This window comes from Corvus cornix, chromosome 2 (assembly GCF_000738735.6).
Source record: "Corvus cornix cornix isolate S_Up_H32 chromosome 2, ASM73873v5, whole genome shotgun sequence".
Taxonomy (NCBI): Eukaryota; Metazoa; Chordata; class Aves; order Passeriformes; family Corvidae; genus Corvus; species Corvus cornix.
In genome coordinates, this window is record NC_046333.1 from 82,481,498 (window position 1) to 82,498,105 (window position 16,608).

The following is a 16,608-nucleotide window of genomic DNA, read 5'->3' on the forward strand; positions in this document are numbered from 1 at the left end:
CAAACCAAGGCTGTGAAAATAAGAAATGCCAGGACTAAGACAAACTTTTGTCTGCTTCATTGTGATGCATGCAAGTTTTAGATTTTCTTCTCTTCCAATAGAAACTGGAAGCTCCCCCAGAAAATGCATATTACATTCACAGGATGATATAGATTGGAAGAGACATCTGCTGGTCTTCCATCAAGCCTTCTGCTTCAAGCAAGTGCACTGTTGAAGCTAAAACAGGTAGCTCACGGCCATGTCCTAACAAGGACATCTTTGACATCTTTAATGACAGAAATTTCACCATCTCCCTGGGCAAGCTGTTCCACTGCTAAAGCAGCTTCATTGTGAAATTTCTTTTCTAGTATCTTAATTGTGATATCTCTTTAGTAACTTCTGAAATAACAGATTTAGAATTTTAGGGTTTTTTCAGAGGTCCCTTTTAATTGTCCCAAAAGAGTGACAAAAGAAAAAAACAGTTTTTCTCTTTTTTTGACATAACCACTGAAAAGGCAGGCTCAACCAGTGGACCTTACGCCTATTTTGGCAGACTGGACTTACACTGATTAGAGATCTTAAGTCTTGTACAGCCTTTCTGTACCTTTGCCCTTTGGTGTTAGTTTTCCTCTGGGCCATGACCTCTTCCTGATTAAGGCACTCCTCTCATCGCTACCTAAATTTTTTTCATTTTATTCCCATTTCCCCACACCCTTTGGATTTTCCCCAGTTTCAGTCTCCCTGATGAGGCCATTATTCCCAGTCTTCTCGAAAGTAGGCTCCTGCACCATCAGTCTGGCCCAGCTTGCACCTAGGGCTGCGTCCCGCTCGCGTGGTTTCCCACCAGCAGGAGGAGTGCTGCGATCGCAAGAGAGCCGTCACCTCCTTTCACAGCCAGGTGCTGCAGCACTGGGGCAGGAACCACAGGTGCATTTCTGTTCAGTTCTTCAACTTCAAGCTCGCTTCAGGTGAACAAGCGAAATAATTATCTCCCTTGGCATTTCAAGAGGAAAAATAAGGATTTTCTCCTGAAAAACAAACAAACAAACAAGTGCATAACTCATATTTGTATGGTTTGATTTGACTAGAACTTGCTCAACAAACTGTTACACCACTTTCATGTATTCACATATAATATTTATGTCCTCATATGATACTTATACTTTTTTTCTTACTTAGATTTTAATTTTGAAACATACTTTCTCTCAAAATGGCATAAACATTTTCCAGAATAATGAGGGGGCAGGGGATGTGTGAACCATACACCAGGTAAGTTTTTTTCTACCAAGGTCTTCACCCTAGAGAACAGATACGTTCTGCTAAAGCATTAGTTATGACATCACAACAAAACAAATACTGTGTCTAAATAACAATCTTTAACTGGTTTCTAAGGGCCTGTTGTGTATCAATTTGATACATGAAAATGTACTGTTAATTCGGTAACATTATTACGCAGCTGACCCTGTGTGTTGAAAAGGAGCAGATCCCTGTTAGAGGATGCAGGTGTGTGGATTCCTTCCTGCCCATGTGACTGGTGGAGCCACCCAAATCCTAACGAGAGCACAAGATTTCAGAGAGCAAATAGTTTAGTGCACTTATGAAGAACCTAAAGGGAAACTATCCTGGCTGGAGGTACCTGGAAGACTGGCTCTAGTGCACCCCTGCAGCAGCCATTGTTACGTGAAGCTTGTACTGATGGTTTCAACATTTAGTTCTCCCTGCCCGACTTTCTTACATAGTTATTGAAACAACTATTTTCTCCCCAGCAGACACTAGTAATGGGACTTAACTCTTCGTTTTTGACAATTTTACATTTTCTTATATCTTTGAAAATCAATAACTGAATAAAAAGTTCCATTCAATTTACACTAAATATAGTAGAATTTCAGAATAGCTTCCAAAGTTCTGAATTAAAATTTATATGTTGATGACAGCAGTTTATCAAGGAGTGTTGCTAAATTCAGACTGGCAGGATTTCCCTTTTTTTGTTATTTCTGTCTCCTTTTCTGGCCTGAAAACCTCAGCACAATTTTTATAGCATATTCAACCTGAAGTGCTACCCAGAGAACAACAAACATAAAACTCTTTTTTTCTGTTGGCACTAAAATTTAATCAGCAATATACTAATTGAAGTAGAAATACTATAACATAAAATCTTTAAGTAATTTACAGAAGCAGATATTCCAAACAGAAGATACTGTTAGAGAGTGTGTATCACCAAATCATTGTCATTTGCTTGCAGTTTGCCTTCAGAGTCATAGTCATAAAACCATGGAATCATTGAATGGTTTGTGTTGGAAGAGACCTTAAAGATCGTCTGGTTTCCGTGCCTTGGGCAGGGATACCTTCCACTAGATCAGGTTGATCCAGCCTGGCCTTGAACACCTCCAGGGATGGGACATCCACAACTTCTCTGGGCAACTGTTCCAGCGCCTCACCACCCTCACAGTAAAGAATTTCTTTTAATATCCAATCCAAACCTACTCTCGTTTGAAGCTATTCCCTCTTGCCCTGTCACTCCATGCCCTTGTAAAAACTCCCTCTTTCTTTTAGGCTCCCTTCAGCTACTGGAAGACTGCTACAAGGTCTCCCTGGAGCCTTCTCCTTTCCAGGCTGAACAACCCCAACTCTCTCAGCCTGTGTTCATAGGAGAGGTGCTCCACCTCTGAGCATCTTTGTGTCCCTCCTCTTGACTCAATCAAACAGGTCCATGTACTGATGTTGGGGTCCCCAGACCTGCACACAGGACTCCAGGTGGGTTCTCACAAGAGCAGAGGGGTGGAATCACCTCTGCTGATTATGCTTTTTTTGGATGCAGAATATGGCTGTCTGCAAACCAAAATAGAGTAGGCATATCTAGTGTTATGGCATAAGTCCATATGATAGTAGGTCACCCCTGAGGTATTTCCTGTAGTGAAATAACTGGCTAATTTGGTATATAACCACAGGTGTAGAAGGCTGTAAATCAGTTTTCTTAATACCCAACTTTTCTGCCCTTTTATTGGAAAGAGCAGTACAGGGCCCCAGGGGCCACCTGGTACATGAACAGATCAGTGAGGGACCTTACGTATGTACATGTTCTTTACTTGTGGCTTCCCTGCAAGCAGCATCTCCAGGCACAACTGGAAAAGAAGGCACAGAATTCTGGTTCTGCCAAGAAAAACCCCTCTCAGCAATACAGTGTAATAGGGAAAGCTGGAAGTTGTTTATGCAAAAGTTTGGGATACCGACCACGGTTCAGTGTGCACACCTCCAGTTGCTGAGCCGCCTTGGCTCTCTGGCTGCTGTGTTGGATTAACCCTGGCCAGCAGCCAAATACCCATCCAGGCCCTCACCCACTCCCCTCTCCCATGAGGCAGAAAGCAGAAGGAAGGGAGGACAGAAGACTCATGGATCAAGACACTACCATTTGATGACTGCAGCAAAAGCTGCATACATGAACAGAACAGAAAGAGGAATTCATTCACTACATGTTTTTCTTTATATCCCTAGTGATGTACTTGTTTCTAACTAGAAAACTTGCAGAACATTTCCATTTTGAAGGGGTTTGGGTTTACAGATATGTACACTGAGATGTTTAATTTAATGCAAAATGCATGAATTGACAAAGATAGTTGCTATACTCATAACTGTTTTCTCAAGTGAATTCTAAGCTTAAGAGATTAAATAGTTCATATGAGAAAAATGTACCAACTTTGTGATTCCTGCCTTGGGCACAGAACTGCTTTTCATTACTTTCAACACAGAAAGATTTGTCTAAAATTCTCTATGTTGAAAATAATGACTGAGCTGAAAATGTTGCAATGCACAAGGATTTTTGAATGAATAAATTTTTACATGCTAATAGGCATAACTGGTGTGTTTCAACTGTAATTAATGTTACATAAGGGCATGAAGTCTAGCTTTATTTTTATAATTCCTTCCATGACTATTCCAGATTAGATTTTTACAGTAAATTAATCAGTCCATTGAAATGTTTCCAGATGAGAGGAAGCATGCAAATAAAGCAACTTAAAATCCTAATTATTATCAGAATTGGCTTTTGCAGCATGTGAATGAATTTCATCTGACTTCTATGCTCATTAAAAGTTTAAAAAAGATAATTTATTTTTATTTCAAAAAGTCACACTATCTTTTCATAATTCTGACAATAAGGTTTTTCATGGCTGGTTCACTGTGACAATAGCCTAATTAAGCATATTTTGTTTACGTAAAAATTCATAGATATACTAATGTAGGGGATGAAGAAGAAAGGTGAGAGGGATGAAATATCAGAAAGCAATGATGAAAACACACCTGTCTTTGGTTAGGATTAAAAGAAAGTCCTCTTAAATGTCCATAACTTTCTCCAGTTCTTGAGGTAAGGATAATCCCTAAGGTGTTGGATTTCTCAAACATTTTACTCTTGTTAATCTGTGATTTTCATTTTCTTTCATGGGCAATTTTAAACTTAAAGGTATGCTGTCTTATAACAGTAGTTTAACAAGTGCAACTCACAGTTCTCTCCAAGAAAGAATTTTCTTTTTGCCTGAGTCATGTTCCATTTTTTAAGAAAATTTCCTTTCTCTCTTTAATATCATGACTCTTGTACACGTATCTGTGGACAGTGAGCACTTCAAGATCCTTGAAATGAAGATACGAGTTCCCTGGAACGTAAAGGGTGTGGTTCAACCCTCTTCCAGCTAGGAAAGCAGCGAAACTTAATGTTCCTCCTTCCTAAATGACAACTGATAATTATGCCAAAATTCCAGTTGCAGCACCAAAAGTTAGTTGTGAGTTGAAAACCTTCTGAGTACGTAAGGCGTAGGTCTTGAGCATGTTTAATTTCTGTGTCCATGAAGACTTGAGCAGAACTGACCTTGGTTTAGAATCGTAAAAGGTGCACAAGCCTTGTCCTCTCTCTCCAGATCAAGGCACGCTCCGGAGTCCAAGCTTACATAGCCTGGGAATACTAGCATTCAAAATTAAGATTATTTGTGTAATTGTTCAAATCTGTTTGCCAAGTTAATTCATTCCCTGTTTCAATTTGGACACTTAATCTTCTGGTCATCCACACAGCTCTGACTTGGACCAAGCCAGCTAATCCTTTCCATGGGGAAACATGGGTGTTTTCGGCCAAGATGCTTTCTGCCACGGTCCTTGTTTTACAGTTTGGTCCCAAATTGTCCTCTTCTTTGTTATGCAGTCATCTAAGATACCCAATGATGTCTTCTGTGCTCAGAGCCTGTGCCATGCCCTTATAAACATGCCATGTGCTTGTTACTGGGCTGTAAAACATCAAGTCTGGCAGGCTACAAATTGCACTCCTGTTATATGTATTGCTGTGCTTATTAATTGTGATGGCTTAGGACCAGAGGAAAAAAATCTTGTCGTTCAGAGGGGACAGGAGTCAGGGTATGCATTTTCAAAGGACTTGCTCTCAGCCAAAACTCTGCTGTATCATGAGGCTATGCTGGCAGCCCCGTGCAAAGCCTGCTGGGCAGTTCAGCACTGCTAGTTCCCAGCATGGCACCAAGCAATGCTACTTTAAGCTTAAGAAATTAAAATGGCCTATTTGAAGGTGCAGAACCACTGAACAGGTAAAAACTGCAACTTTGCCATGCCTTCACTTTCAGCAAGCTGCATCAGGCCTTTTCTAAAGTAGTTTAAAATGCAAACAATATATCTGCAAGATTCTCTACTGTTATAGCACAAAGGATTCTTTAGTCCTGGCCAGGGCTGCCTACATGATAAAAAGGATGGTAATGAGAAATTCTATCCCATCTGATCCAAGAACCAGGTTGTGTACACAGTGAAAATGGTATAAATGTAGACTGAACACTTCGATTTAGCTGCAGACAATGAAGGAGCAGTGTACACTGCAGATACCCTACAAATGTACCTAGCTCCTATTACTTTTCAATATCAAAATGTTAGACATTGTTTAAACTGTTCAGAGAAAACTAGGATATTTGTCATTACTTATCCTTGTATTCTAGAGTATGGATTCTGTTTGCCCATTCACCCAATTTAATCCAATTTATACAACGCATCTGCGGACACAGTTCCTTGTGGTGCTTACTTTTTTGGGGTTTTTTTCTTAGTATTCAGAAAGCCTGTAAGTCCCTGGAAGGACTGTTTTCTCTACCAACTGAAAATCATATTTAAGATTTTTCAATTTAGTTTTTAAAATAGTTTTTTAAACATTTCCTTTTTATAGTTCCAAGTTTCCTCAATTTTTTTATCAGTTAACAGCCATGACATAAAACATATTTGAAATAATGTATTAACATGATATGTCACATTTATCCAAATGCTTTAATTTAAATAAATGTTGAAGGAATGGTATTTATCACCTGAATTGTAGGCACAAATATTTCAAATGTGAAAGCAGCCCAAGGTCAAATCAAATGTTTTGAAGAAGTTAAATGGTGAACGAATCATAGCCCTGGAGTTACTTACAACTGTCTCAGAGGATGGTCCCACTATTATTCACATTTTCATAAGACTGATACATCATTTTAGTAACTGAACTCCCATAGTGATTTAAGATAGTTTCTTCTGTCATTCCTCATTGTTAATTTAATCTATCAGGTTCCAAATTGTCTAGAATAGGAAAGAATCCAAAATATATGCCAAGCTATTTGTACCTGACTCAATTTCTATATTAATAAATCCCTCAGGTTTCAGTGGAATTACAAACAGTCTGTGAAGCTGTTCTCCCACAAAGGAGAAAAATATTCTGGAAAGACCATGAGAATGTTTTGGTTTAAAGATTTAAAGAATTTTTTTTTTTTTTTTTTTTTGCCTAACACTTCACCATGGGTGCCACTTATCATTCAACGCTTCATAACAGACCATAAATCCATTTTTAGCTTATTACAGTTGTGCTGCTCAACATACTGGCTTAAGTGTCTCTGGGTGCCTAAGGTTATGGACTGAATGTGGGTACATGAACAGCCAGTTGCTGCCTCCCAGATGATGTGTAGTTCCTGCTGAACTGCAGGAACCTGTTTTTACATGATTCTGCTCTGGGTTAGATTGCCTCATATACAAGAGTGTTTGTCACATCAGTATCCATATGAGGCTTTCACAGGTATGTTTTCTTCCTTCTGCTGCTTATGAGATCTCTCCTTACAGCTTGGTGATATTTTCACTAAGTCCAGGTGTATATATATACACACATATACTACAGTTTACTCTTTTTTTGGCTCTTACTTTCCTGTAGAAGTCCCAGTAGTTCCTGTAAACCCATGCTGCACCTGCAAAGCATCTGTGCTCCCCTATGAGCCATGGCATCTCATCTGAGAAAGGTCAGCTTTGAAGCAAGCCTCTCACCTTGTTTTGAAATTGGCTCTTCAGCAAGCTGATAAAAATAGATTTTTCAAAAACAGTTTTGCCCTCTGCCTCTACTCTTTTCCTTCCACCAGAGCAAAACCCCCTCCAGAGGCATACCAAGGGCCATAATGCTCTGCTGTTTGCAATGATTTCATTTGGAAAATGCACAGCTATGCTGTGTAGTCAGGAGCGTCAGGAATTTTGCTAATTTGGGAGGTAGCGGTTGAAAGGTGTTCTGCTAGAGATGGTGCTGGATGAGCTTGGCAATCGTAATTAGTTCATAATTAACACTGTTGATATTTTAGACTGGTATATTAGTCATTACTTCATGTGAGAAATGGCCCAGTTGCATCTCTGAGATATCATCTCAGACTGCTTCTTAAAAAGAGCTTTCAAAATCGAATGGGTATTGCCACAGATTGCCAGGGTTCTGAGTCAAAGAGCAAAGGATTTAATGAAGTGGTAATTTAGCAGTTAAGTGGACTGGAGATGCTAAAAAATCAGAAGAATTTCTCTAACATTAGAACTAGCAAGGTACATGGTACAAAATTAGGCATGGTAGATGTTTTATCTTAGAAATCTGAGAAAGCAGATTTTACAGGAAGATGATCTCAGAGAAGAGACTAAAAGTCAGCTTTGCTCTTCACTGATACGAAAAGTCCAGGAAGTTTTAAGACTTTCCTCTTAAGAAAAAGCTACTTTGCAAAGATAATTAATTCAATACATAGGTGGTGATGATCCACAGAAATGAGTGCACAAATCAATAGAAAAGTTTTAAGGGAAATGGTTCAACACTTAGGGAAACCATGAAAAATTATTGAAAAAAATTCATTCATTTTCTCCCTTATTACCATTTAGATGAGCTCAAAGCGAGCAGTTAGCACAATAAAATATGATTACTTTTTAAACTATTCAAAAAGATCTGAATAAAAGGCAGTGTCTAAGTATCACATCTCAAAGTATTTAGAATGCAATTTTTACTGTGAACTCATTAAATATTATGTCGGAATAACAGATGTTTTAATGACGAGAAAAGATTATAAACGTACTAAAGATTAATTTCCACTTTGGGTGAATGAGAAGTCTTATATTTGGCTTGTGAAGCAGTAGCAATGTCAGAACTCAAGTTTTCATCAAGCTATCATGATATATATGACACAGAGTTTGAAACTCCTTTTGTTTGATTGCATACAGCTCAGAGGTTATTTTAGATTCCATGTTTTTAAAAACAATACATTTCCAGGTCTTACAACCACATCAAAAAGTATTGAAAATATTGTCTAAAAAAGCCCTTAATCAAAGAGCAAATAACAGAGAGAGAAAAGCTAGAGACAGGACAGCTCTCCCCTATTATGACACACTTCATAAGAGCTGATGTTATGATAATTTCATAGTTGTGAGGCCACTCTCAATTCCCTTTGAAAGGCTGTGATGATCAGAGGATCTTCTTGAAACTGGAAGACAGCAAATGTCACTCCAGTTATCCAGAAGGGCAACAAGAAGGGCCCAGGGAGATACAGATCTGTCAGTCTCACCAAGAAAGTGATGGAGCAACTAATTCCAGAAACCATTTCCAGACAGATGAAAAAGAACAAGGTGATTGGGAGCACTCAGCATGGATTTATGAGGGGAAAGTCATGCTTGATCAACCTTTTCCAATGACGCAACAAGTTTGGTGGGTGTGGGGAGATCAGTGGGTATTGTTTACCTTGTCTTTAGCAAAGCTTTCAGTGCTGCCTCCCAAAATATCCTGTATTGGGTTTGTGTGGCCAGGTTTTACTAGCAGGGGGCTACAGGGGTGGCTTCGGAAGAAGCTTCCAGAAGCTTCCCCCATGTCTGACAGACAAGGCCAGCCAGCTCCAGCACAGACCTACCACTGGCCCAGGCCAAGCCTGTCAGTGATGGTGGCAGCAGCTCTGGGATAATGCATTTGAGAAGGAGAAACACCACCTGTGCAACTGCAGTCAGAGAGAGAAGCGGGAATGCATGAGAGAAACATCCCTGCAAATACCGAGGCCAGTGGGGAAGGAGGGGTGAGGAGGTGCTCCAGATTCCCCTGCAGCCCATGGTGCAGACCACAGTCAGGCAATTTTCCCCCTGCAGCCCATGGAGGCCCATGGTGGAGCAGAGATCCACCTGCAGCCCACGGAGGACACGCCAGATCAGGGGGATACCTGAGGGAGGCTGTTACCCTACAGGAAGGCCGAGCTGGAGCAGGCTCCTGGAAGAACCTGTGGACTAATGGAGAGAGGAGTCCATGCTGGAGCAGGTTTGCTGGCAAGACTTGTGACCCTGCAGGGGACCCACACTGGAGACCCATTTTCCTGAGGGACTGCACCCCATGGAAAGAGATCCATGCTGGAGCAATTCATGAAGAACTGCTGTCCATGAGAAGTACTCATATTGGAAAAGTTCATGGAAGTCTCTCCTGTGGGAGGGATCCCATGCTGGAGCAGGGGAAGAGTGGGAGAAGTCCTCCCCCTGAGGAGGAAGGAATGGCAGAGACAACATATGATAAACTGACCACAGCCCCCATTGCTCTGCACCTCTGAGGGGCCAGAGGGAGAGAAAATCAGAAGTGGAGTCTGGGAAGAAGGGCAGGGTGGGGTGAAGGTGTTTTTAAGATTTGGGTTTACTTCTCATTACCCTACTCTGATTTGACTAGCAATAAATTCAATTAATTTTCCCAAGTTGAATCAGTTTTGCCCGTGAGAACATCTGGTGAGAGAACTCTCCCTGCCTTTATCTCAACTCAGAAGCATTTTATCTTATTTTCTCTCCCCTGCCCAGCTGAGGAGGGGAGCAAGGCAGTGGCTTTGGTGGACACCTGGCATCGAGGCACAGTCAACCAACCACACATCCCAACACGGACAGGCTCGTTAAGTACACAGGGAAGTTTACTGATAACTGGCTGAACTGGCGAGGTTCAGAAGGGTTGTGATCAGGACCACAAAGTTCTACTGGAGGCCATTCACTAGCAGTGCGCCCCAGGCACTGGTAATGGGTCCAACCCTGTTTATCAATGAGCTGGGTAATGGGACAGAGCACACCCTCCACTAGCTCGTAGATGAAACAAGCCCGTGAACAGTGGCCGATAAGCCAGGTAGTTGTTTGTGCTGTCATTCAAAAGGACTTTGAGAGGCTGGAGAAATCTGCAAAGAGGAACCTCATGCACTTTAAGAGAGGGAAATGAAAGCTCCGCACATAAGGGGAAATAACCTTATGCATCAATATGTGCTGGGAGCCAGCTGACTAGAGGACAGCTTTGCAGAGAAGCCTTTCTTAAATTACTCCAGTAACTCTGTAAATTGCAGATCCTTGTTGGAGTAGCAACATGGTGGGATGCAAGAAGTTAAGGAAATTCTTGGTGTGTGTCAAGGATAATTTATTCATTAAAGCACTTCTTGTGGCAAACAAGGGTGATGCACAACTAGATCTGATATTCACTAACAAAGAAGTGTTGCTGACTGAGACAAATGTTTTACTAACAGCTGACACAAGTTCTGAAGAAGAGGACAACGAGAACATAGAGCCAGAAGATAGATGGTGGTGTATGTATGCTTGGAGGCCCAGAAAAGAAGAGCAGAAGTTAGAATGAAAGATATTCAAAATAGCTAAAAGGAGAGCTTTATTTACCATGAAGACAGTCACATAGCAGAAGAGGTTGCCCAAGCTTTTTCAGTTTCCATCTTTGGAGACCTTTAAGGTCAAACAGGAAGAAACCCCAGCTGATCCTTCTTTGAGCTGGAGGTTCAAAACTAGTTGACTTCCTGAGTTACCCTGGAGACTGAATTTTCCTACAGTTCTACCATCTCTTTTTCTATTCATTTTTTTTTACTAAATCTTTCCTTCCAGAATAAAGAGTAAAACTACAGCTTATTTTTTAACTGCTATTTTAAATTAATATCCATTACATAAATCACCCATACAAGGCCTCTGTATTTCACAGACACCTCATTAGTCATTTTTCCCCATGGTATAAAGTTGAAAATATATCACTATATATTTCTGTAAGTCAGTTGTAAGTCATGCTAATTGATTTAAATAGCTTTAAATGGATTAAAGAAAACAGTTGCTATCAGTGCTGACCTTGCAGCACGCATCATCTTTTAGATATTCTGTTCTGTAACATTTTTAAGGAACCAGTCAAACATTATGCAAATAACCTTGTGTTTCTGATTATTTAAAAAACTCTCAGCTTTGAACTTGTTTTCCTGCTCTGCTTCAATTAGAGCATGTTGAAGAGATTACTTCATCTCTCAGAATTTTGTTCTCAGCTGTACATGATAAATTTCAGACTTTAGACTGAACCTACACATTTTTTGAGCTGTTCAGTTAAGATATTGACTGTTGCATTTGCTCATCAAAGGTATAAAGAAAGTCTTCTGGACTACTCCTGGTATTGATCATTATTTAAAATACAGACCAAATAGCATTTATTATACTGCTAATATTTCAGATTTCTTTCAAAAGGTGTTAAGAGAATTGAAAGGATGTACTTGAAAAGCTGGACTCTGTCCTACTTTTTGTCATGTTAGCAAGGTACAGAAGTAATATCAAGAAGTGTGGAAAACTTTATTTTGAAAACTTTATTTTGTGAATTTCTTTCTTGAAATGGGATTAATTATATTTGAATCCAAACTTCACACACGGTATTAAAAATATATGTGTTGGGATTTGGGGTTTTTTCTGTTGTTGTTGTTTGCTTGCTTGTTTTGATTTGGTTTGGTTTGGGGGTTTTTTGCTTTGTTGCTTTTTGTTTTAGTTTTGGTTGTGGCGGGTGTTGGGATTTGTTTGTGGGTATTTTTTAAATTTTGTTTATATGTTTCCAATAGAGGCCATAGCATTTGAGGTTGAAACAAGAAAGTCTTAATGAATGTCTGCTGCTCTTCTTTGCTCCAGTTGGGTTTAGAGTCACTACCAGGCAAAATTAAGAAAATCAAGGGAAGCTGTCAGAAAGGGGTGCAGAAGTGAGAAGACATGAGGCGAGAAGGGTAAGGATGATCTTAATTTGGGATACTTTCAAGGGAGTTCAGTGAGAAGAGAAGGTGTCTATTTCTTGAGAGAGTGCAGAAAAGGCACAGCATTTGCTCCCACTCTTGAAGGTTAGAAGCTTTTATAAAATGTTGTCTCAGCCAGTAAAGACAGCCACAGTGATCTGCCAGAAATGGGGAAAAAAGCTTTCACTGGGAAAGTGTTGTAGTAAGGTTGGATGTATGACATGACCTTTGTAATATACACTATTAAAACATCTGAAGTGGAACTATAAATTTCAGCTCTTTCTGGTTTAATAGCAAATGTTGCTAATTATTTGAGCTGGGAATCTAGAAACTGAGCAAGGCTTTTTGCTGAACATATGCCTCTAAGATATGCCAGCAGAATATTTTACTGTCATGACCAGTTTTGTTGCCTGAGCAGAAAACAAACATGAAAGGGCAGCCTAAGGCACAGTTGGAAGGTCTGTTTAATTACTGTTGTTGGCAGAACTTATTTTCAGAAATGTTATCACAGAATTTGAAATAAAAATGTCTGCTGGCACCACAAGAGCTTTTTCAGATATCACTCTCAAATGTGACACTTCTGAACAAGTTGGAGGAAAAAGGAGAGAATATTGTGCCCACTGACTTCTGACAAAATGCTATAACCCCAGAAATACTAGTTTTAAGAGAATTTCCATGCCATCACCACTTACAGTACAGAAGCAGCCCTGAATCCCTCAAGACCCCTGCTAAACCACCAAGGCACAGTCACATTGCTTCAGCTTCTGCTGATTTATTATGCTTTTTTGATTTCTGCTCTTGGACATGGAGAGAGTGCCTAAGGCTTCTCAGTACTAACCTGCTTAGCTTTTGTTTCTGCTGTGCATAGAGAAGACTTGAGTGAGTCCCCAGACTAAAACTAAGACCGGAGATAGCCGGTGTCAGGTAAGGTATCAGGTAAGGTAAGATCTATAATTTAAAGAAAAGAATCTCTGAAAATGCTATGAGAACACACTTTTTCCCAGTAGGCTGCTGCAGTGCTTACCTGGCCATAACTCACTGCTGTGTGAGGTCCCAGGCAGTGGTGCTTGCTCTGATCCTGTCTGGTACCTGCATTCCTGGCCTGGCAATGCGGCACTGGCTGAGGCAGAGGACACTGCAGGTGGGTGAGGAAGGCTTGGTGGGCTCCAGACTTCAAGGCAGAAGGTGAGTGCTTGTAGCAGCAGGTGGTGAATCTGGGGCTGGATTCCTGGCTTGGACAGGTGAGACCTGTAAGAAAAGAAAACGCTGGAAGGAAGGCAGGAAGGCCCAGCCAACTGAAAAAACCTCAAAACCAACTAACAAACCAAATGGGAGAAACAGGGTGGATGAGCCTGGGGTCCCACTGTAAGAAGGCAGTTTCCTGCAACTCCAAAAACTGGCTCCAGATCTTCTGCTGCATCAGGCAATGCCTGCAATGAAAGATGGCTGCAGAGCACACTGCAGTGAAGAGCCTTTATATTGTTTGAAATTCAGTGCCAAAAAACTTTCAGAGTATCAAAGCCACTTATAATATCGCATTTTGAATGTGGTCCAATCAGTGATAATTAAAAATTATTGTAACTAAGAAATGAGAAGATAGAGTATGTATGATATTAATGTAAAATGAAACGGATGAGGAGTCTTCCTTAGCACACATTCCCAGATTTAAAGTAAGTTGAATAGTTCTTGTCAGTGTTACAGATTTATTATCTTCGATCAACACTGTGGTCTCTTCCAGTCTGCACATTATGTTCTGGTGCCATGACTCACTGATGTCTATTACAAAATCACAGTCATATTAGCTCACCTTTACTATAATCCTCCAAACCTAGAACCAAACAAAACACCTCCTTAGAAGAAGAATGTCAAACCTGCCAGCTTTGCCAACACAAGAGACCGACAGTGTTGCAGCAAGACGTAACAGCCACACACCATGCTCAGAAAAACAAGTCATAGCAGTGTCCAGAGTACTGCAGGCAGGGACACCTTTGCAAATTATAAACTGCTACTTGCATCTTTTAACATTTTTTTCTGCTGCAAGTGTAGAAGAAGAAAGTGTAGAAGAAAAATTTTGAATACCAGCAAGACACACCTTTATCACAGGGCTTGGAGAGAGCTTTCCTATGAGTCTCAAAGGATTCTTGCTTACAAGCATCTAATCTGCAGAGACAAGCAAAGAGAAAGAAAGATAGCAATAAGTTCAATAGGATCTTACCACTGACTTGCTCCTCTTGGCGTTCTGCTTTTCTTACTCACCTCTACTACAGAGATTTGAAGAACTGAAATATTTAAGTAACTTTGTATCTAAAAGCATCTGGGCTAATATTTGGTGCCTTAAATGCAGAAGGTGTTGCAAGTAATCAGTTTGTATCTCAAAAAGTAAATATTGGAATGCACCTTGCTTAGCATTATGGAGAAGCAAATGTCATAATATTTCTATACAGCTATCTAGGTATTGCTTTACCTCAATAATTTGCATCATGACTTCCCAGTGAAGAAAATTGCACATATTCATCCACAGCATTTGAAATACTTCCATGTTTTTCTGAACTCAGCAGCCATCATTGCAACAGCATGCTCCCTCTTCTACTCCTTTTCAGTCTTTCTTTTCAGGATGCAACACATTTTGCTGTTTAATCCTCATGTACTCTTGCAGTCCCATGTCTTTACTCAGAAAATCCAGAAATTAGTCTTGTTTTCTGATTACTTATCACTTTGTGGTATAACTGAGATCATAGGATAATAGAAGCATTTAGACTCAAAGGAACTCTGAAAGTCTTCTGACTCAAGCACAATTCCAAACAAGACTCTTGAAAGCTAATTCAGGTTACTCTGGGTCTTACCCACATGAGTTTTGAACATCTCCAAGGATATTGATTCCACAACCTCCCCGAACAATGTATTTCAGTGATTCAATGCTCTCGTGCTGAAGAATTTCTTCCTTACAACTACTCAGAAGTCTCCTTTTAAGTGCTGTTTCTTCCCTTTGCTCTGTTGTGCTTGCGAAAATTCATGCCCCCTGTTTTCTGTAATTCCGCTTTGGGTGATACAAGACTGGATCATCCATGCAAGGTGAAAACAAATACAGAAAAATATACTATTCTTGAAACATCTTGAAAATAGGAGTCCCTATTAGTGTGACTAATTCTGCTTTCGCAGGTAAGAGTTGTTCTACTAGTCCTATTTTTACTTAGGGTAAAAAAAATGTAATGCAAACAATTATTAAAATAACCCCTGCTTCTTCTTTTTCATTAAAATCTCTTGTCTCCCTGTACCTGTTACCTTCCTACAGGTCTTGGAAATCTCTGAGTGAATCGCTCAGTCAGAGTCATTGTTGCACCAAAAGTCTACCACATAGGAAGCTGACAAAATTACCCCTTCTGCTTTGCATTCTGATAGTATTTTCTTAAGGGGATAAAACAATTTGCAACATATATGCACAGTATTCGACTATCCAAATGCCTGAACAAAATGTATCATGAAAATGTGTGAGCTTGTCCAAACAAAAAGACATCCAGCTTTTCTAAAGAAATTATGCTGTACATTCCCAGGCCTCACATTTATTTCCTAAAATGCTTCTTGACTGTTTGGATGCTAGAGGTTTGCTTTTTAGGGCTAGTTAATTGCAGAACTACTCTGCAGAACACTTGACCACAGTCTTATCTCAGAAGAAAAGTACAAAATTCCCATCATTTCCATGGAGACACCATATAGTCTTGGAGACACCCTATAGTCTTCTGACGCTGGTGTAAGAGTCCTCAACCCTGCTGAACTCAGTTCAGGTAGGAATTTGCAGAACAAGACACATGGCTTCACAGGAGAACTCAAGTTTACCTTCACCTAGGAAGAGTTTATCTAAGAGTTTTTACCTCCTTATTTCTCTTCTTTATTGATGAGGAACTAAAAGAAAAGTTAAATTCCTGAGAAAATTTCCTTTTTTCCTGGTTAATTTGAAAGCACAGTCTGAATGGAAAAGACTGAGAACAATCAGCTAAGACTTGGAGATGCCAATATACTATATCATCCAACCTCCTCAATGATGAGAGCTCAACATGAGGACAACCTACTGCTGAATCAAAAGTAAGTCTCTTCTTAGCAGGGGAAAAAACCAGGGAATCTAGGCAAAAAATAGAGAGAGCTGAAGAAAGTTCCTTTAAGTGGTAATTCAGTCTCCCTGGGTTTTTTTTTTTCCTGTTTGTTTTATCTAGCAGGCTGAGAAATGTAGTATTCTCTCCAGATGAGAAGGTGAAGATAGTCTTCACTGGAATTGAAAGAGGTATTTAATGAACTCTGCTGATGATATCCCTAGTAA

The 16,608-nt window shown here is 40.0% G+C and overlaps 1 long non-coding RNA gene across 1 annotated transcript; it reads right to left on the bottom strand.

Annotated features, from left to right (window-relative positions):
• Positions 1-412: 412 nt before the first annotated feature.
• LOC109143847 lies at positions 413-15,408 on the bottom strand. Its single transcript, XR_002044220.3, has 4 exons — positions 14,761-15,408; positions 14,389-14,456; positions 13,321-13,544; positions 413-1,007 (listed from the first exon to the last, which is right to left on the bottom strand). It is a non-coding gene; the product is annotated as an uncharacterized LOC109143847 (long non-coding RNA).
• Between the last annotated feature and the right edge of the window lie 1,200 nt (positions 15,409-16,608).